Source organism: Malania oleifera, chromosome 2, assembly GCF_029873635.1.
Source record: "Malania oleifera isolate guangnan ecotype guangnan chromosome 2, ASM2987363v1, whole genome shotgun sequence".
NCBI classification, from domain to species: Eukaryota; Viridiplantae; Streptophyta; class Magnoliopsida; order Santalales; family Ximeniaceae; genus Malania; species Malania oleifera.
This window is the reverse complement of record NC_080418.1, coordinates 138,147,050-138,171,756: the sequence shown is the minus strand read 5'-3', so window position 1 is coordinate 138,171,756 and position 24,707 is coordinate 138,147,050. Positions and strand designations below refer to the sequence as shown.

At 35.7% G+C, this 24,707-nt stretch overlaps 1 long non-coding RNA gene across 1 annotated transcript; it reads right to left on the bottom strand.

Annotated features, from left to right (window-relative positions):
- Positions 1–7,307: 7,307 nt before the first annotated feature.
- LOC131148952 (uncharacterized) lies at positions 7,308–9,266 on the bottom strand. The gene is made up of 3 exons (XR_009135097.1): positions 8,455–9,266; positions 8,250–8,366; positions 7,308–8,031 (listed from the first exon to the last, which is right to left on the bottom strand). It is a non-coding gene; the product is annotated as an uncharacterized LOC131148952 (long non-coding RNA).
- Positions 9,267–24,707: the final 15,441 nt, after the last annotated feature.

Genomic DNA, 24,707 nt, shown 5'->3' with positions numbered 1-24,707 from the left:
TTTGTTTAAGTTGAGTAATGTTGAGTATTTCATTATTGTTAAATTAATCTCTTTGTTTATCTAATTGATAGTTATTTTAATTTAGCATTCTTAATTAAATTCAGATATTTTTTTTTTGTCGAAGTTCGATTTAGTTAGGGTCTATGATTAGTAAAGGTTGTGTTTTTATTGTGTTCCGTTATTGTTTATGTCTTTTAAATTTCCGTTGAGTTCATGTTTACATTTAAATTGTGAGTCTTGATTTGATCTCTTAATTGTACTAAAGGTTCGATTTTTAGTAGGTTTGGTTTTTTTTTTTTAGTGTGTGTCTAATTTAGTTTCCATTGTGTGTTTTTAATTCCATGTTCTAGGTTGCCATTTTTAATTAACGCGTGTCCCAATGTTTCCTTGAGTAGATTAGAGTTTCCGTTTTTGCTCTCAATTTCATTGCATGCTAGGTTTAGAGTTTTGTTTGTTTCGTGTTTAAATTGTGATTGTGGTTGCGTATTTTTAATTCCATGTTTAAGGTTTCCATTTTTAGTTAGTATGCTCTAGTGTTTCCTTAAGTAGATTAGGGTTTTTATTATAGTTATTTAATTCCGTGCGTGCTAGTTTTAGGACTTTAATTTGTATTTTCATTTAAGTTTCCACAATCTTGAAAACCCGAATCTGAACCGAGTTCAGTGTATTTTTATTTCAATTGGACGAACGTGAAATTGAGATTAAAACGCATTCCCTGAGGAGACGATCTAGCCCTTGGGCTTAATATTACACGACAGAACTCCTATACTTGGGATAGATGATGTCAGTAGCTAATAGTTTCATCACTTCTTTCTTTACCACCACTTTCATGGTTGGATTCAATCTCTGCTACGCATCACAAACTGGCCTTGCATCTCCTTCAAGAAAGATGTTGTGAGTACAGATTGCAGGATCAATACCCTTGATGTCTGTAATAGTCCAACCTATCGCTCCTCGATGCTGCCTCAATATATGCAATAACTCAGTTTCCTGCTTCAAAGTAAGGTGAGAAGAAATTACCACAGGGAATGTGCCCTCAGCTAGGCCGAGAAAAACATATTTCAAGTCCTTAGGTAATGGCTTCAACTCAAGTGTAGGGACTTATTCTTCTAATGACTTCATGACTTCTGGTAAGTCAAGAGCTTCAAAAGTTGGCTTACGCCAACTACTCATATTACCTGCATCTAACAACTGAGGGGAACCATCTATCTCTATGCACTGCCCTTCAGATTTTGTCAACTTTCTAGATAAAGGAATTGTCTTATAAAAAATATCAGGTTGCTCGGGAGAGTCATTCTCAAATGCACTGTCAGAACCAAACACTGATAACAACTCTAAAATATCAAAATCATCTCTCGCATCAACTGCACATACCTCAGAGTCATCACAACCACTAGACTTCTTGCAAGCATTGAACACGTTCATCTCCAATGTCATATTCCCGAATGTGAGCTTCAATGCTCCACTTCGACAATTGATCAACGCATTGGAGGTAGCAAGGAATGAGCGTCCAAGTATGATAGGTGCTTAGGAAATAGTGGAGATAGGCTGCTGCATATCCAAAACCACAAAGTCCACCGGGTAGTAGAATTTATCGACTTGAACCAATACATCCTCAATAACACCTCGTGGTACCTTCACTAATATGTCAGCCAACTGTAGCACGATGGAGGTCTCCTTCAGCTTACCTAACCCCAGCTGCTCATATATTGAGAATGGTAGCAAGTTCACACTACTCCCCAAATCAAGTAGAGCTCTCCCAATGCGAGATTCACCGATCATAATGGAGATGGTGGGAGAACCAGAATCTCTGACTTTATGAGGAGTTTCACTCAATATCAATGCACTAACCTGCTCTGTCAAGAAAGCCTTATTCTTTACATTCAATTTCCTCTTCACTGTGCACAAGTCCTTCAAAAATTTTGCATATGAAGGAACTTGTTGAATGACATCTAGGAGCGGAAAATTAATTTTCACCTGCTTGAAGATCTCCTAATTAAATCTCAGTATGGTATTTGTTCTTCTAACCAGCTATCAATCTCTGAGGATAGGGTACCACAGGTTGGTACTCCTTTGTAGTCTTGGCCTCCACGTCGAGTGACTTCTTTAATTCCGAATGTACTTCCTATGATTTTTCTTTGGTCTCATCTGCCTCAACTGCAACTTCTAGTGTCGGGGCAACTGTTTGAATCTTAGTAGATATCTCGAGTTGAGGGACTTCCTTCCCACTTCTCAAAGTAATGATGGCCTTTGCCGTCTCAATGGAATCCCCTGAAACATTATGCACTGGCTGTTGTTGCTGCCGGTATACCTGACGATTAGGCTAAGGCTGTGCTAAAAATTTCCCTTTCTCTAAGGTACTCAATTATGTACTGATCTTATTAATGGCGCCTTGCAGTTCATCGTTAGTTATGCCCTGAATTTGCATGAACTGCTGAAGAGTATCCTAAAGAGACCTTTTCGGTGGAACGGGTGTAACATTAGATGGAAACCCTGGAGGTGAGTAATGTTGAGAAATCGAATGTGGCTGATACGGATGCTGAAACTGTGAAGAAGATTGACCGGCCTGATCATTCCTCCATGAAAAATTTGGTTGGTTCCTCGACCCTGGATTGTAAGTGTTTAAGAAGGGCTAATTGGGAGCTCTGTTAACCCAATTTGCTGATTGAATATGATCAGACCTACTCTCCTACACTACCGTCATAATTGGACAATCTTGGGCCTTATGGCTAGAGTCGGTGCATAAAGAGCACACCTTAACTGATTTCGCTGCTTTCACCTTCTCTAACTCCATAACCTCTACCCTTCTAGCTAATGCAGCAATACGAGCCTGGATATCAGTTCCTTATTTATCTACCTCCATCACCAATTGCCCTGAGAGGTTGCACTGCCATTGGTGCCCGATCAGATCGTGTGTTCCATTGTTGTGCACTTTTAGTTAAGTAATCAAAGAATGCTAGTGCCTCATCTGGTTCCTTGTTAAAGAATTATCCATTACACATAGTCTGAACAAATCGCTTACAATCAAAAGTGAGGGCAGCATAGAAATAATTTACTAGCCTCTAAGACTCAAACTCATGATGCGGACAAATATTAATCAACTCTTTGAACCTTTCCCAACAAGTCTGGAAAGTCTCATCGCCTCTCTGCATAAACTGATTGATTTGCTCCTATAGGAATTGGGTTCTCTGAAAAGGAAAAAATTTATGTAAGAACTCACGTTGTATGTCAGTCCAATCAGAAATAGAGTTAGGTCTTAGAGAAATAAACTGGATCTTTGCTTTATCCTTCAAGGAAAAAGGAAATAAACGAAACTTAATGTATTCATCAGTTCCTGCTCTAGTAATGAAGGTAGTACATGCTAACTCAAAATTGGTCAGATGCTGATAAGGACTCTCAGAATCCATCTCGTGGAACTGAGGTATTACTGACAACATACCATGCTTAATGGTGAAATTCGGTGCATTTTTGGCAAAGCAATACTGGATGATGTAGTGGTGTGTGTAGGTTGCAAAAAGTCTTTCAAAGTGCATGGTACAGGTGGAGGTTTAGCCATGGTTTCCTCAAAATTCTCTTCAAAAAGATTACTCAAATCAATTTCAGTGCCCTCACTTACAATAGAAACAGGAAACCTACTACCTATATTAGGTGATAGTTTGTATAGCCTATGTGAAATGTCTCTAACCCAAGGCATCAAACATTAACCCAAATAACAGATAGTCACCAACATAGCAGTAGTCAAGCATGATCAAATTTTATTTTTTGCTTTTTCTAAATTTTTTGAAAATATTATATTTTTTGTGTTTTAAAATAATGAGAAAAAATCAAAATAAATGGAGAAACATTAGATTAAAACTAATTCTGGAACTTCCCAGCAACGGCGCAAAAAACTTGACTCACTTCTAAAAATGAGTAGCACTAGGGCTATCCCAAGTATAGGAGCTATGAGGTGTAATAATTAGCCCAAATAGATCAGATCGTCTCCACGAGGAATGTAGATTAGTTTAAATTAATACAAAACAGAAAAAAAAAAAAAAAAAAAACAAATTTTACTGAACATGGTTCAGATTCAAAATTTTTTGGGGGTTTTAAAATTTCGTGATGAATTGAAACAAATTAAAACCTAAAACAAGAACATAACGTGGATAAACAGGAGAATAACTAACATATAATTAAACAAATAAATTAACTAAGCTAACCTAGACAAAAGTCCTTCAATAATAAACTAATCTAAGATACTAATTGAACAAATATTTAAATCAAACACTAATTTTAAATAAATGCAGCAAGCAAACTCAACACAAAGCATCACTTAGATTAGATTTAACGACTTTAATTAAAAAAAAAAAACAAATTAACTTTAATAATAAAAACAACCAATAAGATTCAACAATAACTCAAACAAGTATTCAAATTCAAGAGAGAGAGAGTAAAAGAGGGAGTAAAGAAGAAATTAATCTAAAAAAAAGTTTTTCAACAATGGAATAAATTTAAACTCTAATCAACTTAAACCAGAATTTAATCGCAACATTAACTTTAATTAAAAGTAAACTAAAGACTTAACAATGAGAATAACCCTTAACAAATATTAAATTCAAAGAGAGAGAGAGAGAGAGAGAGAGAGGAAGAGAGAAGATGGTCATGAGGAGCTCCTCCAAGCTGTTGTGTTCTCTGTTGCGGCGGAACTCCAGAAAAGAAAAAACCCCTTCAAAGCTGCCGCACGGATCCCCCCTTCCAAACCCTACCAACACTACTAAAAAAAAAAACTCAGCTTTTTTTACTCTGTTTTTTTTAATCCTTTCCTAGACTCCTCCCTTCAACGCCCAGCACATTGTGGAAACCGGATATGTGACCCGGCTGCATGGCCGGGTCACATCATGATGTTGTGATATATATATATATATATATATATATATATATTTCTTTGATCCTCGTTTTAACTCTCTTGGAGTTTGTTTCTCTCAAAACTCAAAACACGTAAGTTATAGATAATCCTCTCGTTTTTCTCCAAAAATTCGAATTGCCTCGATCGAAACTCAGACGAGAAAGTTATGCGCGATTTACGAACTGATGCCTATTTTGGCTTTCAAAAATTTTCCTGCGATACAAAAAAAACCAAAATTTCATAAATTATTCAATAAAACACATAAATCATAAATAAGGCACTTTATTAAAAATATTGGACATAATTAGATATTTAATTAAAAATAAAAGTCATAATACCCGGATTAAAATGCGTAATTACGCAGTTTTGAAGCGTAATTAACATACATTTTGTCCTAGAGAGGTTTTGTGTGTATCTTGAGCGATCACCTTATCAAAAATTTTCATTTGTTCTTATACTTAGAAGTCTAGAACTTTATTCAAGTGTATTATTCAAAAGTGGATCTAGTTATTCAAAAGATTGTCTCAGACAACATTTATCTTGTAAGTTATCTTTAAGTGATTCTATTTTGTTTAAATAAAAATTACTACCACTTTGTTCTACTTTGTTTTGTTTTCAATTACTCTTTGTCCTTATTATTTAACTTTCGTTTCTATTTAATGATCATGCACATTTCTGGTATCAGAGCCAAGTTTTTTCCATATTTCTATATTTTCTGCATCTGCATGCTTTATTTTGTTAAGCGCTTGGTCAACCTATTAAATCCGCTTGGTTAGCCCAAGGTTGGGGTGGTCCCTATAGGTGGTCCCGTTTAAGTTTAGAATGTGTTGATTCAGCAAATTTTAGAAATAATGAAAAATTTAGTTCGAAGTATCTTGAAGAAGGGAAAGTTTATAGGAGAAAGTTCAAACTCTAAGATAGAGAAAGATGATTAAGTTCACAAAATAAAAAGAAAGAACTTCAAATTTCAATAAGTAAAGAAGAAAAAAGATTAGCAAATTGGAAAGGTAAAAATTACCAAAACAAGGTGTTAAAGAAATTTGAAAAATGTTAAAATTAGAATCATGGATAATTAAACAAAAGGGGTTCTTTAGAAATAAATGAAGAATATGTAGTAGAAGTTGTTAATAAATATATTTCCCTAGTTACAAACAAAATACAACGACAAAAGAGATTGCTTAGTTTAGAAGATCTAGTAATGTTCAAATCAAATTATGATAGAATCCGTATAAGAATGGTTCAAGTAAGACTTTTCCCTTTAACAAGAGTAGGTCTTAATAAGCCAGTCTATGTGTTATTAAAAGATGCAAGACAACATGAATTTAATGATTTTCTATTAGGAATGTTACAATAAAATATAGCTGAAGGTCTAGATAATTTTGAATGTTATCCAAATATAAGAGCTGATATTCATGATGAATCTTTATACAAACTTTTAACTCTTGATATTCAAACTAAAAAATTACAACATGGGTAATAGGTCTATAAATCTAGAAATGAATTATCTTTCCAAATGCAATAAAAAAAAGTCCTAAAGGATCTACCCTCTTATTACAAGCCAATAATGATAGGACATCGTTAGTATCTCAACCAAAGAAACTTCTTTGACATGAGATTCAAACGGAGGGGATGGAACTTTGAAGAATTAAATGAAAATGAAGAAGATAAAGGAATAGGAATTCAAAAGACAATAGTAACAAGTATAATTCAAGACCCAAATGGAAAGGTTAAAATAAATTTTTAAGCACCATTATTATCTAGAAGTATGAATTTAGGATCTTCAAGAACAATTAGATAGCCTGAAGAATCAAGTAGAAAAAGTATTTCAAGTGTTTATACCAAACCTAATATATACTACAAGCTTAGAAGAGTATATTTTGAATCTAAAATTCCTCAGTTATTATGAAGAAGAATATGAAGAGTCATTTTCACAACTTCAACCCAAATGTTTGATGATGATCCGTTCCCTCTCTCAGTGCTCAAGGAGTTGCTTCTTTTTCGCTTTATCTTTCTCTTGTCCTTCTGCTTTTCTTAACTTAAAAACCAGACCTCTCAATGAGGACCATTCGATAAAGTCTTTCGCCGCTAAGACAGCCAACGGCTGAAATGCGAAAGTCAGTATCAAAGGAAAAACCTATTAGTCATTAACAAAGAATTTAAAATTGATATAAAAACCTTTAGAGAAGACTACAAGCATAAGTCTAATAAGAAAAATAGGGCTGAATTCTTTTTAAAGCATAATAGAGAAGAGAGAGAATCAAATCAGAATTACTACTACTCGAAGGAGTGTAGTAAGTTATCTTGTAAGATTTCACTGTCTACACTTCCCTTTCTGTAAATTTATTCTGTTGGCATTCTTGGTATGCTTCGCTTGAGCAAGTCTGTCTCAAAGTTTTTGATGTTGATAATATTACGTTCTATATTTGACGAGGAATTTTTTTTTTCTCACACAAAATTAAGTTTCACATTGATATGTTTTGCCATCAAAATCCAGCAACTCTCAGCTAACAGAAGAGTACTTACTGAACCAAAGAAAACCCCTACCCCGGAGAATTAGAAAGCAAATTCAAGAAACTAAAATAAAAGTAGCAAACCCCAAAACAATGCAGCTAGCTGAAAGAAAGGGGCGAAACATGAACTGATCTCAACTACATTGAGTCATCGTCGGAATAATAGTCATGATCGTAAGTCAACTGGTTCTTGCTGTTGTAGCTACGATCATAAGTTGAATACGGGGTTTTTTTGTAGTCTCCGAAGTCTACTTTTCGAAATGTCTCCTCCTTGCAGTACTCAGTATAGCCCTTTTTGTTACCGATCTTGACAGTAGAGCTCCTCTTGCACTCATCCTTCACCCCGACTCGACCACTCCCCGGCTCCACATACGTGTCCCAGGTTGAGACCTACTCCTTCGCAGTGCAGCGTCTATAAGCACCACTCTGCTTGTCCTCGTGCTTGGTCCTCGTAGTCCATTCATGCACTTGGGCAGCTTGCTTTCCTTTTCCTCCTGCCAACTGCATGCTGCTGCTGCTGTTGCTGCTATATGGTTTCACCCGTGCATCTTCCACCAAATAACCAATTCTATGGACACTCATTTCCCTCTGCAGATGATTAAACTGGCAGTGATTCGAGTGAAGAAGATGCTACGCCTAGTAAAACAAAAGATTAGGGTTAAGAATTTGAGATCGATAGATTTGATGAGGAATTGAACAAATCAATTCATATCTATATTTTATATTAAATTACGAACTGAATAGTAGCTCTACTCTACGTGTGTATGCAAATGTTATGTAAATCAAAAATAGAATCTAGTAACCATTGCTGGAAAACCGAAATCCGACCAAATAAAAGTTAAAAGCATTCTTACTAAACGGGGACTGGAATAAGCTTTGCTGCAATTAGACGAGAATGCCAAAGACGACTTAGAGACGGGACGGATCAGGAAACTCTTAAGAATTTCTCTGGTTACATGTTCTCTTGATACCTGAGATTCCAGTTTATATAAAGTTGAAGACAGTGGCCATTGCTGAAAAACTGAAATCCAACCAAATAAAAGTTAGAAGTATTCTTACAGATTGGAGACTGGAATAAGCTTTGCTGAAGTTAGACGAGAATGCCGATGGTGATTTAGAGGAGGGAAGGATCAGGAAACTCTAAAGAATTTCTCTGGTTACATGTTCCCTTCATGCCTGAGATTCCAGTTTATATAAAGATAAAGACAGTTGGACTCCAAATAAATTCAAGTCCGCAATTATTGTTACCTGGGCAAATGATTCTGCCTTTGGAATTGCTTCTTTAATGTGTTCCTTGTCTTTTTACTTTACATCATTTCAGTAGTGCAGTGATGGGAGCCATCACTTTCTTTTTTAATCTTTTGCAACTACTGATAGAGATAGATTTTTTTGCTCTCTTGGGACCCTCACTATTCTATTTGACGCATAGTTACCAGAAAATGCTAACCCTAGCATAAAAAAATTTCAAGAGTAGAGGCAGAAGGCATCTGCCTGACACCAAAAAAAGAAAAATAGTTTTATAGCATGAAAATGTTTCGACCACAAATGTCAAGTTTATGATTGACTGACATGGCTCATCACCATTTTAGCTAGAATTGTGAATATTATTGAGTGAAAACTGAAACCAGCCAGATAATGTTTTGTGTACTCACAATCTCAAGGACTGGAATGAATTTGATGCAAGCTGTGAAGGAGAATATGGGAAGGGACGGGAGCCATGAAGCTCTTGTGAATTTCTCTGGTGTTGGGTCTGTTGATACTTTCAGAGATTATAGTTTTTTGATAGAAGGAAGGCAGTGGGACTTCAATTCATCTCAAGTCCGGAATGAATTATTGTAGCCTGACAGATAATTTTGTCATCCTTTTCTTTTAGAAAATTCATTGCCTTCTGCTTTTACTTTATATCACTTCTCTGATTGAAGATGTCACAATCATTACCGTAGAATTTTCGTCTTCATTCATCATGGGGTGGGAGCATACTGTCACGCGCACACAGTAACATCAATTAGTTGAATGGTTTTATAAACGCAAGCGCATCTTTCAAGTAGTGAAAAAAAATATAAAAAATAGTAGCGAAATATTTTTTTATTTTTAAGGTCTCAATTACAAAATTGTGCCTTATTTTTAATTTTTTTGAAAATATATATATATATAAGAAATTAAAGTTTTGTAAAATAAAAAGCAAAATTAGGTTCCCAAGAGTGACAAAATTTATGTTGCTTTTAAAGTATTGTAGAATTGAAAAATATATATATTTTTTGAAATATTCTAGGACCGTTTTTCTAGCTCGTTGTATCGAATTAACGAGGTAACAGAGCCGAACCTTGAGCAAAGACATACCCTAGATACTAAAATTCCTCATCTCCATTTCGAGCCTTTTCAGTTGAAGAAAATTCAAATTGGATTAGCCAGTCCCACGGGAAGGGGGAATAACATAGCTAGGAGTTTATCCATTCTCCTCATATAATCACATACATACTAGGAATAGAAAATATTTTTCACAACTAAATATATCCTCATTTTTTCATGTTTGGTGACCATCAAAAGTTTTTTTAAAAAAAAAAATTCATTTTACACATCATTAATATTAATTTTTAAGATTTCTAATTATACTAGGATAATAAGATATATTAAAATTTTATTTTATACACTATTAACCTTTGATCTTTGATATTTCCATGATTAATAGAATTTGACATAAACAATTTGTCACAAAGAGAGAGAAACATGCAGACTATATTAAAAAAAAAAAAAAAATCCATGCAAGAAAGTGTCATAAACCATCTTAGATATCTTCAGAAAAACCATTCAAAATTAGAAAGTTATTTTATAAAAAATTTGTATAGCAAACAATTCTTTCAACATGCCAACATCATCCATGTGCACAAACTCTTAATTATAGTCTTGAGTAAAAAATCTTGAAACACTGTATGAGATACAAAAGTGAAGGGTGAAGAAACTCTAAACTTTTTCAATCTCTTGACAAGTTTTTTGTGACATTGGGCTGACCATTGCTTGCAATCTCTTGAATGTCTGAGCTCCCTCTTTAGATTTTTTGCAATCTTGAATGGCCCAAGTTGTCCTCTCTCTGCATTGGCAAAGTAGATAGACCCTTTGGGACATGATCAAAGTAATGTTTCCACATGTGAAAGTGCTTCCAAACGAATGCTTCTTGTACCCTACTCATGAAGTGATGTTGGTTTTAGTTGAGGTCCACTGTCGGTTTCAAACGAGCTCTATGATGAGTCCCTAAAATACATGATTTTAGACCCTCATTTACCTTTGTTTATCCTCATTTTACTATGTAATTGCCCAGAGTTATTATTGTTCAGAGTTATGCAAGGTTTGTTTGTCTTTTCAGGAAAAACAGGTTAAAATCGTGGATTTAGGCATTACGAGAAGCTAAGGAGGATTTGGAAGACTCAAAACTCAAATCAGATGTTCAGTCAAGTTCCGAAAGCTTCAGATCATAAAGGGACAAGAAGATGCTTGAACATGTGGCGCGACCAGCAACACATAAGGGCGACTTAGTCTTCCATTACAAACTCCAAGGTTCAGACTGAGATTAGAATGCAGTAAGGTTCGACCAAGTGGTCGACCAAGTGACTCTCCAGGGCGACCATGTCGAGATACTGAGATAGAACTGAGAGCAGAAATACCGAGAGTCTCGATGAAGTGTTTGACCAAGATACCTTCAGGGGTGACCATGTCGAGTTCCTGAGATTTTCTAAAGATCGAGATCCTGCAAGTCTCGACCATCAACTCGACCAGCAAGACCCTGAGACACAACGAAGTCAAAGACATTGAAGATTCGAATGTTTGACTTCCTACTAGTCTGGACCAAGGCACGTATAAGAATGATAAATGGGCGACTTGGTTGACAGCGACGATCTTCTGCGTAAGATTTGCTGCAAACTTTCCTAACTTGTAAAAAAAACCTTGTAAACCCTAGAACCTATAAGTATTCGTACGAACACAAGCTCTGGGTTCCTCTTTGGCCTCTCTTAGGTTAGGGACAGACCTAGCATGTCATTAAGAGCCAAGTTAGACTAGGAGTAGTGTAGATTTCTAGATTGTGCATGAAGTGTCCAACGGTCTGTGACAATCGACAGCGTTTGTGTGTCTTCCAGTGTATATTACAAGTTCTTCTTTTATACTCCTTGGCGTTAGTGACAAACGTGATGAATGCAAAGGGATGATATTTTTACATGCTTTCATTTTAGATTGTGATGATGTTTAGCAACAAGATTAGCACCTCTATTGCTTCAGTTAGGTACATGTATTAGGCTATAGTCTCCCATAGAGGTTCTTGTGCACGTTGTGATAGAGTATACTTCGATTTTTGACCGTGCTCCGGACTATGCCCTCAAATGGCTCCTTAGATTGTTTAACCAAGTTCTGGTTAGTTTAGTACAGTAAACTCACTGAACTTGGTGTAAGCTGAGCAACATATTAAACTATACTCATGTCTAAATACTGCTTTGTAGGAGTAGAGTTAATATAGATTTACTTGCTTTCATTTAATTGCTTTCCAGTAGTTAGTTAGATTCCACCCATTGAAAAATACCGCCTTTTACTTCTTTTTCATAACAAGGCTATAATAAACTAATTTGGAAGTTGTTTGATAACTACACTTTAAGTCTTCGTGGATCGATACCTGACTTACCCACTTTCTAATTAACTTTGGATACTTAGGTTTTATAAATATTACTTTTGGTAGTTAAGGACCCAAACCTTGGCTCCCTACCAAATTTTGGCATCGTTGTAGGGGACTTGGCTACGGTTATAAGCCAACTTCAGCTTTAGAGTATTGTTGCCTTGTTCTTTTGATTTGATCTCCTTTTATTTTCACTTTCTTTGTTATTTTTATTTTCTTTATTTTTGTTTACTGTTTCTAAAGTCTGAATCTTTGTGCTTACAAGTGTATATGTTTGTCTGCGTTCTTTGGAACCTAAGACACTTCCCATAGATCTTGAGATTGAAAAATCTCGTAGATCCCTTAGGAAACCTATCTCTAATATAGAGAAGGCTAAGTCATCTGAACTGAAAGCCATGGCCAAAAATAACCCTCTGGTTCCTGCTGAACAAATCCCGGAACCCCATGCTCCCCACTTACCTGTGGTAGGAGAGCAACCCCTTCGAGACTCGTAGGGACTAATTTGTACATAATGCATACACATCACCGTCCTACATCCAGTTCTCGGATGTTCAGGTGGCACAATTTGAGATTAAGATTTCAATCATCTCGATGCTACCCAACTTTCATGGGAATTCCACCAAAAATCCTTATTAGCATCTAGATGAGTTCTTGGAGATTTGCTTCACCATCCGCATACCTAACTTTAGTGATGGTGCCCTTCGTCTTAGACTCTTTCCATTCTCTTTGAAGGATAAGGTCAAATATTGGTTGACATCCTTAGAGCCAAACTCGGTGACCATTTGGGCCACCATGTAGCATGAATTTCTAAAAAAGTACTTCCTAATAGGGAAGACTAACCAACTGCAAAGAGCAATCATAAGTTTCACACATAAAAACTAAGGTGTAGTCCCAAGAGGGGGGGGTGAATTGGGTCTTAAAAAGTTCTTTAAGAATCTTTTTATAAATTCTTTCTCAAACCCTTTTTATATTCAACAATCACAAATGCAATGTTTAAGTTTCAATCACTAGACCAGTTGAGAATCAAATTCAAATTTCAAGATTCTATGAATTAGGATATCAACTTGTTTTTAGAGCAATTTCAATCAACACCCAACCATTGAATTGATTCAATCAATATCAGGACAAATCAATGATTCACAATATAATACTTTCAACTTTTGAATATTTCAATCAATAAGTTAACACAATCCATAAGTTGCTTATGTGAATTTCAGCAGCACTTCAAAGATTCAATCTTTGTTGTCAATTAGATTCCTTGATCAATGCACTTCTTTTAATCAAGGTTTCCGCAAATGATTAATCAACGTACTCCCTTTAAGGTTTCCGCAAAAGATCAATCAACGTACTCCCTTTAATTAAAGTTTCCTCAATCTCAATATCAATTTTGTTTCCTGCACTTAGATAAACAACCACGCAATTTATATATGTAGAAAAATTAAAGAGTAGGGGAAGATAGTGAGGCCGAGGTTTTTACGAGGTTTGGCTATACCCGCCTACGTCCTCGCCTTAGGCAACGCACCTAAGGATTCCACTAAACCACTCCTTTATGGGTAGGAGAAACCTTACAATCCCTCCTCCAATAGGCTAGAGTACACCTCTCCAAGCGATACCCCTCGCTTGGTAGAACGATTCAATAGCCCTGAACCATCAAGAAAACAAGAAAGAATTCTTGTGTACAAGAAATACTCTCAGATAGAGCAGATTAGTACAAGTTTAAACACAGCTAATCAATACTTCAAAGTAAATATCAATGAAGAAAGAAATTGAAGCTCAAAGAGTATATCACCAGGATCTCTCTTGGATTGATTCAAAACTCAAAAGTTGTGCTCAAAGATCAATGATCAATGACTCAGTATTTCTCAGAAAATCTCAGCAAGTTGATGTGTGCAAGAAGGCTTTGAGAGAGTATGAGCAATATAGATTGAAATCAGATTTTCAATTCTTGGTATTTTAATTTGATTTGAGAAATCATGTATTTATAAGCTCAAAAAGTAATAAATTCGTGTTGCCCAAGTTACTTGGAGTGTTTTCCAAGTTTTTACAAAATTTTAGGGCACAAGCAACTCAATTTGGAAACTTTAAAATGCTATTTTAAAACTAGTCGTTACGAGGGTCAGTCGCCTAAACCCATCGGGATCAATCACCTGGCCTTTGAAAATGAGCATATTTTCAAGGTTCAAAACATGGTCAGTCGCCAGATGTAAGGACCCGAAAATTTTCCTGCTATAAATATAGAAATGCTCTCTAATACCACATATATACATATATTGCAACTCGCCCTAACCAAGGAATCTTAGGTGCACCTGTCATCACTGGAATTAAAAACCATCCAGCAAAAGGAAATACCTTAAACATATTACCAGAGTTCTAACTGTTCCTAAATACATACATACAACTACCAGTCTATATAATACAACCCAAAAAAATAACAAAATGAAACAGCTAGTGGCTCACTAGCTCTGTCTATCACCCCCAAAAGTCTAATCCTTGCCCCATAGTAAGCTAGACACGGTTTGTAACGACTTGCCTATTTTACCATAATTTTTTAATATTTAATATAATAATCATGATATCCTGTTCGGTTGATAAAACATGATCAACCTGGACCCATGGGTACCAAGGATATATCTGTCAAACATATCTGATACCTAAGCAGCAGAAACATAAATTACATACATACCATCCAATAGTTACAATACCAGAGTACTACCAATCTGTCAAATATATATACATCCCAAAAGACCAAAAGGATATATCTAGGATCATAATCCAAAAACCATCTGACCCTAACTCAGTAACTCACCCTCCCACCGAGGTAGTATAAACTGCCTCTACTGACGTGGAGCTCGGTCTGCCTGTCTAGCTGGATTCCCTGAAATGTTTTGTAAGCTGGGGTGAGACACCTCTCAATAAGGGAAATACACTAACACCAATATGTGGCAACATGATTATTTTCGTGTTATACATAATATCAGTACATAAAACATATCTGGTAAAAACTATTGATATCGTATCTTAATAAAATATGATACCTCATAACATGATATAACGTACTAAATTACTATACATGAAAATCATCTTATATAATTGTACAATATATGAATAATACCTAGGATGGATAGCTAACTGATGTCATATTTTACCCCCACATGACTGGGTTGTGTGGCTCGAAGGTGGGACCTAACAATGGCTGACCGATCACGCTAGATCAAACATACGTTTGTAAGTACGATGAGCTTGCTCTACCTTGTCTAGACTGCCAAGGGAGCGCCTGCACTACCATGAAGCCACATTGACTGCCATCTCCCACACTCTACATAAGATGTGTGGTAGCACTATTATAAACTTGTACTTGAACTTGAACTTGTAGCTACGGTACCGTGCTTGTAAAATCTAAACTAAACCATTCGGGTTATGATAACATATAGTACGTTTCATATACTGGTACATAACTATTTCATAATCATAATAATATCTGACATGTTAATATTTCATGAAATCTTGCATATCATACATAATAACGGTATCTGAGCCAACGTGAATCACAGCATCTGCGCTGGCATACAATAACATGAAAATCACAGCATCTGCACCGGCGTATCATAACATAATGAACATGAAATTCTTATACTGTTTAACATAATATTCATAAAATCATAATTCTTGTATGGTTTTCATGGTTTTCCTGAAAAACTGAGAAAACGTGCTTATTATGAGAAAATCATAATATTCTAATATAACATAATTTCATAGAAATTATACTCACGCCACACAAATATGAATACTACTTTTAAACATAAAACCTGATCTGAAGTCATATTTCCTGATAAATAACATTAAATCCATTTCTTGTTCAATTGCAGTATTCCCAAACACTGTGCTAATACATACATAATTTCTGAAAATAAATGCTGTAATATGGTAAATAATTTCATGAAAAATATTGACTTAGTTTATCCCCCTACCTAACTTATGGAAAAGCCCACAAATTACTACAAAATTACACATGTGGTGTTCTTTACTCAACACCCTGCAATGTACATTTACCCCAACAAAACTTCAATGTAAACTCATCTAATACCTTTCCTCGGCCCAAAAATACCAAATACCCTAATAAATATTAAAATAACTAACTTACCCAAATTTTGGGATGGTGCCCAAGTTAGCCTAACCAACAAATCACTCCAGCAGATTTGTAGAGAATCTCCCTAGGAGTAACGTGTCGGCTTCGCATTGTCGAACCGGCGAAGGACGGAGCTGAAATCGAAGAGAGAAGGTGAGAGAGTCATACGAGAGAGAGAGAGAGAGAGAGAGAGAGAGAGAGAGAGAGAAAGAGAGAGAGTTCTAAAAATTTATCTTGCAGGAAAAGTGCGTTCTTGGCCTTTTATAGAATGTTGGTCCACGTGGACTTGTTGACGCTCATCGACGAACACTTTCTCCACGTCAACGAGTTTCAGAGTCTGGAAACAGTCCTCTCGGTAAGTTCTCGTCGACGAGACGCATGTCCTCATCGATAAGCCCAAGAATCCTACTCATCAATGAGAACTTCTTCACTCGTTGATGAGACCCTGCTGAAATCCCTTAAGAAAATTCCTTTTTATCTCATTATTATTTTTATTTAATTGTTATAATTCTTCGAGTCTTTACATTCTCCCCTCCTTATAAAAATTTCATTCTTGAAATTTACTATCTGTATTAACACCATCCTTTAAAGAAAATGGGTTACTTATTTTATTACTTACCCTCACTTGTGGCGGAGGAATATTGTGGTTACATTCAGGGTCCTAGGAGATTACAAATACATAAACTAAAATTCTCCCGAAATTAAAATACTACCTATTCTATAACCTACAATACTACTCATACATATATCATCTTGCTTTTATAACCTTAAACCATACTACATTTACTTTACTCATATGCCTATTGTTGATCTCCACTGAATAAGTACGGGTATTTCTGTCGTATCTGCTCCTTGAGCTCCCATGAGGCTTCCTCTACTGCATGATTTTTTCACAAGAATTTTACTAGAGGAATCTTCTTATTGTGCAATTTATGTTATTTTCTGTCCAAAACCAACACTGGTATCTTCTCATAAGTCAGTGAATCTCTGAGCTCTAACTCTGCAAAACTGACCACGTGGGAGGGATCTGGGACGTATTTCCTCAGCATGAAAACATGAAATACGTCATGCATTCTAAACAAAGTTGGTGGTAAAGCTAGCTGGTAGGCAACTAACCCCACTCTTTCAGGTATCTCGAAAGGGCCAATGAACCTAGGGCTTAACTTACCCTTTCTCCCAAATCTTATAATTCCCTTTAATGGAACTATTTTCAAAAACACATGATCTCCCATATCAAATTCTAGTTTCCTGTGGCGAGTATCAACGTAACTCTTCTATCGGCTCTGAGCTATATTGATTCTATCTCTAATAAATCGAAATTTATCATATGCCTGTTGCATTAGCTTTGGCTCCACCACTCGCCTCACACCTACCTCATTCCAGTATAGAGGAGAATGACACCTCTTACCATAAAGTTTCGTATAAGGTGTTGAGCCGATGCTGGTCTGATAGCTGTTATTGTATGTAAATTCTACTAGTGGCATATACTAGGTCCAACTACCCCCAAAATCTAGCACGCGCACCCGCTGCATGTCTTCTAATATTTGAATCACCATCTCAGTCTGGCCGTCCGTCTAAGGATGAAACATCGTGCTGAAAGATAATTGAGACCTTAGAGCCTCCTGCAAGCTCTTCCAAAACTATGACGTGAAACGTGGGTCTCGGTCTGATACTATAGACACTGGCACACCATGTGATCATACTATCTCATGAATATATAATTCCGCCAATCTGTCCATGGAGTAGTTGACTTTAATAGGAATGAAGTGAGCAGTCTTCGTCAATCTATCAACGACCACCCAAATAGCATTCTAACCATGCGGTGTTGGTAGTAAACCTGTCACAAAGTCCATAGATACATGATCTCATTTCTACTCTGGAATGTAAAGCGGCTGCAACTGGCCCGTCGACCTATGATGCTCAGCCTTTACCTTAGCTGGCGCGTCAGATACTGCTACACAAGGACTCACGCAGATCCCTATATATTTTAGTACTACCTCGATGAACTATGTACAAGGACCTGTGAGCCTCCGCTAGTAATGTCCTCCTAATGTCCATATTTGTAGGAACGCATAACCTGGAACGAAACCTCAAAGCCCCATCATCAGAAATATTGAATTCCTCTTCTTGTCCTTCCTGCACCTTAGCTATCAGCTCTACTAATTCTGCATCATCTCTCTGAGCTATTTTAGTCCTTCCCTGTAGAGTAGGCCGCACTACCAGGCTAGCAATAAATGCCTGAGGATCACTCTCTACCAACTCTACAGCGAGCCTCTCCAGATCCATCTGGATTGGATGTTGAACCTCCATAGCTGCCAGTGCTGGTCCCACTGATTTCATGCTCAGAGCATCAGTTACCACATTTGCTTTCCTTGGGTGGTAATTGATAGTGCAGTCACAATCTTTAATAAGTTCCAACCACCTTCTCTATCTCATGTTCAGCTCCTTTTGAGTGAAAAAATACTTCAAACTTTTGTGATCGGAGAATATCTCGCATCTCTCACCGTACAAGTAATGTCTCCAAATTTTTAACGCGTGTACCACTACAAAAAATTCCAGATCGTGGGTAGGGTAGTTCTTTTCATACTCTTTTAACTGTCGGGAGGCATAAGTTACAACCCTACCATGCTGCATCAACACACAGTCGAGTAATTCCAAAGACGCGTCATTGTAAATTACAGTCATCGCTCCCCTGATGGAATCGTCAATACTGGCGCAGTGACGAGCTGCTGCTTTAATTCCTAGAAGCTCTGCTCACATTCATCATCTCATACAAATTTGTCATTCTTCCTGGTCAGTCGCATCAAAGGCCCTGATAATCCTAAGAATCCCTCTACAAACCGACGGTAATATCCTGCCAGTCCCAAGAAACACCTGATCTCCTAAACATTCCTTAGCCTTTCCCAATTTACCACTGCCTCAATCTTGCTGGGATCCACCGAAATACCATCCCTTGAAATAACATGCCCCGGAAATGACACTTTCTCTAGCCAAAATTCACATTTACTAAACTTAACATACAACTTCTTTTCCCTGAGCATTTGAAATACTACTCGTAAATGCGTCTCATGCTCCTCAAAACTCCTTGAGTGAACCAGTATGTCATCAATGAAAACTACAACAAACTAATCTAAATACTGGTGAAAAACTTTATTCATCAAGTCCATGAACATAGCAGGAACATTCGCCAAACCAAATGGCATAAATAGAAATTCATAATGCCCATACCTGATCCTGAAGGCTATCTTCGAGACGTCTTCTGCTTTGACTTTCACCTAATGGTACCCAAAGCGCAAATCAATCTTTGAATACACTTGTGTGCCTTGAAGCTGATCAAATAAATCGTCTATATGGGATAGAGGATATCTCTTCTTAATTGTCACCTTATTAATTTCCCTATAATCTATACACATTCTCATAGACCCGTCATTCTTATTTACAAATAACATTGGAACTCCCCATGGTGATACACTGAGCCGAATAAAATCCTTTATGCAATAAGTCTTGTAGGTGATTCTTTAGCTCTCCCAACTCTGTTGGAGCCATTCTATAAGGAGCTTTAGAAATCGGTGTCGTCCCTGAAAGTAGATCAATAGAGAAATCTACCTCGCAATCAGGAGGCAAACTAGGTAGCTCATCTGGGAAAACATATGAAAACTCCTTCACCACTAGCGTATTAGCAAGCTTTAATTCATTTTCTGACATTTCCTTTACAAAGGCCATAAACCCCTGACATCCCTCCAAGAGTAGTCTTCTCGTATGCATGGCTGACAGTAACTGAGGTGGGGAACACACATACGATCTCACAAATTTAAATTCTTACTTACCTGGTGGTCTGAATATCATCTCTTTCATATGGTAGTCAATATTAGCATAATTAGCTGTCAACCAGTCCATACCCAGTATTATATCAAATCCATACATATTTAGCACAATCAAATCAATCGGCAACACCCTCCCCTGAATTTCTACTAGATAATCCCTGAGCACTCTACGACACTTCATCACTGACCTTGACGGTGTACCTATTGACAATTCTAGACAACTTAAAACTTCAAGAAATTTCATACTATCCAGATTTCATACATACATTTATAAGCCAGTACTTATATAAGAAGGTGTTTATTGGTCATTTAGACTACAACACCCAGACGAGGCTAGATACCTTAGACTTTTAAGACAAGGTTTAGATATTGAAAGGCATAACCAAGCTAGCACTAGTAGGAACAATCCTGACAGTGACTTAGACTAAGCTTGAAAAAGATAACCCCTCTCTAAGAATTGGTATTAGAGCAAAGTTCTTTTCTAGGACTTGTGAAAGCTCATCACAATAGAGAAATTTAAGAAACTAGATTATTTAGGACTAGAAATACCCTTTGTAAAAAGGCGTATTAGACATTGGGATCTAGAAGAAAAAAAAAGGTTTTGGATAAATTGTAATTTTAGGCCCAACATAGATTTAAACATAGACTACATATTGTAGCAAAATACGAGACACAAATGCTTAATAGTCAATTAAACTGCATCGTAGACTTGATAATAAACCTAGGAAGACAATCTGCTGAAGAAAAAGAAAATAAAGAAAAAGAATTAGAAAAATTTAAAGAAGCATTAAAAATAATACATAAACAAAATAAAGACACAAAAGAAAATCTAGACTTTATTAAAGATCTAGTAAAAGAAAAACCACCAGTAAAAGTAGATTTAGATAAATTTCCATCTAAAACAGAAATTAAAGAACTAATAGAATTAATAAATAATAGACCCAAAGAAATAGAAGTTGAATCACAGACTTTGACTAATACTACAACATTTGAAGACCATATAGAACTAATAAAAAATCTCATAAAAGATCTTAAAAGGACTTTTAGGAGGTTAAGCTGGCAGCAAAAGAAATAGACCCTAGTAAAGATATAGACTATTTAAGAAGTCTAACCCAGACATCAGAATTCTCATCACACCCTGTAGGATTTAATAAAGAAAATTTAGAAGCCAAACAAGACGAAATCACTACAAAACAACTAAATACAATGCTAGCATTCTTAGTCAGAATAAACGGGAAGATAGAAGTACTTTCTTCTGGAATAAAAAATCTAGAGGAGGAAGTAGCTAGTTTAAAAAACAGAAAGAATCCAGAGATAGACCATCGCAAAAGACTCCAGACCCACAAAAAGACAAGGAGAAAGAAAGTTCTTAGACAAAATACTAGGAAAGAAAAAAGAAGAAGACAAATATGATTTACAGTTAGACGAAATTGTAGATATAGACAATGACGTTGAAGAATTTAGACATGAACAGCTTGCAGTCTTGAAGCCCAAAAAACTATACAAGAGTGGGATGTGGACTAAACAGAAAAGTTTGTACAAACACAAGAGAGAAGTTATAATTTCATGCACAACAGAACCTGTTACGCTGAAATTAATAGACGAAGAATCAAGCAGGCAAATAAGACAACGAGGGTTTAGATTAATTCATCCAGGATTAATTGCTATAGGAATTAAAGGACTCACGAGAAAATTCCTAGGAGCAAAAGCCTTAATATGTTTATATGATGACAGATGTAGCTTAGACATAAGAAAATCTATAATTGGATTAGCAGAAGTAGACATGAACCAAAATAGAGGATTAACATACCTAAGCCCAGATTTTATGCTTCTGGTCAACTATTTTTTATGATATTGTCAAAAGAAATAGATCAGTTGTTTCTCAACCAAAAATTAAGTTATTTCAAACTAACGCTAGATTTTTAGGTCATCAGATTTATCAAAATAAAATCACTCCTATACAGAGATCAATAGAATTTTCAGATAAATTTCCTAATGAAATCAAAGATAAAAATTGATTGCAAAGGTTTTTAAAATGTCTTAACTATGTTGCAGACTTCATTCCAAATATCAGGATTTTAGTCAAACCTCTATTTAAAAGACTTAAGAAAAACCCTTCTGCATGGTCTGATGAGTGTACTCAAATTGTTATCAAGGTTAAAGCTTTACTTAAAACCCTTCCCTATCTCAGACTCCCTGGTCCTAAAGTTTTTATGATTGTTGAAACCGATGCCTCTAATGAAGGACTCAGGGATATTCTTAAACAAAGAGTCGATTCAAAAGAAACTTTAGTAAGGTTTCATTCAAGAGCATGGTCTAGACTTCAAGTCAATTATTCAACCATCAAAAAGGAAATCTTATCAATAGTATTATGCATTCAAAAATTTCAAGATGATTTATTTAACAAAGAGTTTTTGCTAAGAATTGATTGTGCAAGTGCCAAAAACATTATTGAAAAGGATGTTAAAAATATGGTTTCAAAATAAATATTTGCAAGATGACAAACAATATTGTCTGTATTTGATTTTCAAATAGAATTTATCAAAGGGGTTTCAAATTCAATTTCAGATTTCCTTACAAGGGATTTTTTGACAGTTCAAAATGCCAAGAATCACAGCTAAAGACCTTTATTCAAAACCTCAATCTTCAAAAGACTCAAAAACCCAACCTTCGAAAGAAATTCCTTTTCATAATAGGGTCAATCCTCTTTTAAGGCCTCAAACTGCTCAAGTTCCTTCTTTTAAAGATGTTATGAAGAACCAGGCCATAAAGACCCTAAAATTTAAAAAGATTAAAATAAATAAAATAACAAATAAATAAATAAAAGGAATGACGTGGGAAAAAAAAAAGAAATTAAATTAAATTAAGTAACTAAATTATTAGTTGTTAAATTAAATATTATTGCATTGGATTTAAAAAAAAATAATAATTAAAATAAGATATATATAAAGTAATCTGAAGATAAGAAGAGAAGAAAGAAAGAAGAAGAAGAAAGAAGAAGAAATCAGAAGCAGCACACCCCCCCACCCTCTGCAAAATTCCTGTGCCAGTCGCAGCCACCTTCGTCTCCGTCTCTGTCCCTCTCAATTTCTTGGTAAAGTTGCAGCGAATCAGGAAACGGAAGGTGTCATTGGATTCCTGATTCCGCTGCCGACATTTTTACTATAGCAGATTGGTCGTGGGAATGACTTAGACACTGCTCCTGGGGAAAGGATATTTTTCCCCATTTTCTTAATTTTACTTTAAATCTGCTATTAAATCGGTCAAAGGGTACCACCACATGGTCCTAGTCGTCGTCGTCGTCGTCATTTTGGCGTATATAATTTTTCAATTGGGATTTTCTAGGCCCTACTCCAAAGCGAGAGTGAGATTTGGGAAATTTGACAAATTAATTAAATATGCGGGTAAAACTGTAAATTGAAAATTATGACCCTAGAAAATATTTAAATAGTACGTTATTTAGAAATAATTTAAATGGAATTAGGGTTTTTGAATCAGGGCTCGGGTAAGCGCCGCGGGTGTAATTTTGAGCCCCACAGGCATAATTTAAAAAATTAAGTGGGAGTATTAAATATTAGTTTAAATGTTAATTTGAGGTGTGTGAAACCTAGGAAGGCTAGATGGGTAGTATTTTGGGGAAATGAATTAATTAATTTGGAAAATTTAGTAATTTGACTATATTTAAGGTATATTTATTTATTTAGAATTTATGGGCCTAGAAAATATTAAAATAATATTTTATTCGGGATTAATTACATGGAACTAGAATTTTTATTCAGGATCTGGGTGAGCCCCGCAAGTATTTTTCCAGAGTCCCTGTCGGTGTAATTCGAGAATTCAGGTAAGGGAGAAATTTATATATTAAATTAGGTTTTTCATGAATTAAAAAATGAACATGTGTTATTTATGTATATATGTTTTTTTAATGTGGGTTTAAAATGTCAACCATAAAATTTATGTTTTCTGAGCCTAAGATTGTCAATATAGTTATGTATGTGTGAAAGTAAACAAACGAAAGTGAGAGGAATTTTCTAAGGAATTATGTCAGAAATGAAGTGTATTTTGAACATGTAAATGTTAAATGTGGGTTGACTTATTTTATAAGAAATATGTATGAATTTTACCTCTAAATTGTGTGGCATGAGAATCTGTGCAAATTATATGTTAAATGTATGAGATGCAGGCTAAGTAAGTAGAACAATGAGAATAAAATATAATATGGACAATGTTGCCTGTGTATGTTAAATGCAACCATATAAATGTAAGACAATTGAAAGACAGCCATGTTAGCAGATCTAACACACTTCTGTGTAGACTAACTGATGACAGCTAAAAGGAGTTGTGTTAGCAGATCTAGCACGTTTCTACGTAGACTAGCTGATGATGGCTAAAGACCAGCTGTAGTACGAAGTAATGAAATGAAATGTTATGCAATGAAATGACGATGAAATGGCAATGAAATGAAATGACAAAGGTAAATGATGTAAATGGGAAATAGTCACTTAAAGTGAAACGAAATGCAAAGTTAAGTTATAAACAAGAATGAATGTGCATGAATGTATAATGACAGAACAAAATGATGTATTATGATAATAGAAGTTTGTATGTATGTAGAACATGTTACGATTGGGTGAGGCATACTCTTCGCCTGAGGGTTTGCTGAGTAAGGCGAGTGCACTAGTAGCTTCAGATGTGGCAGTAGCTG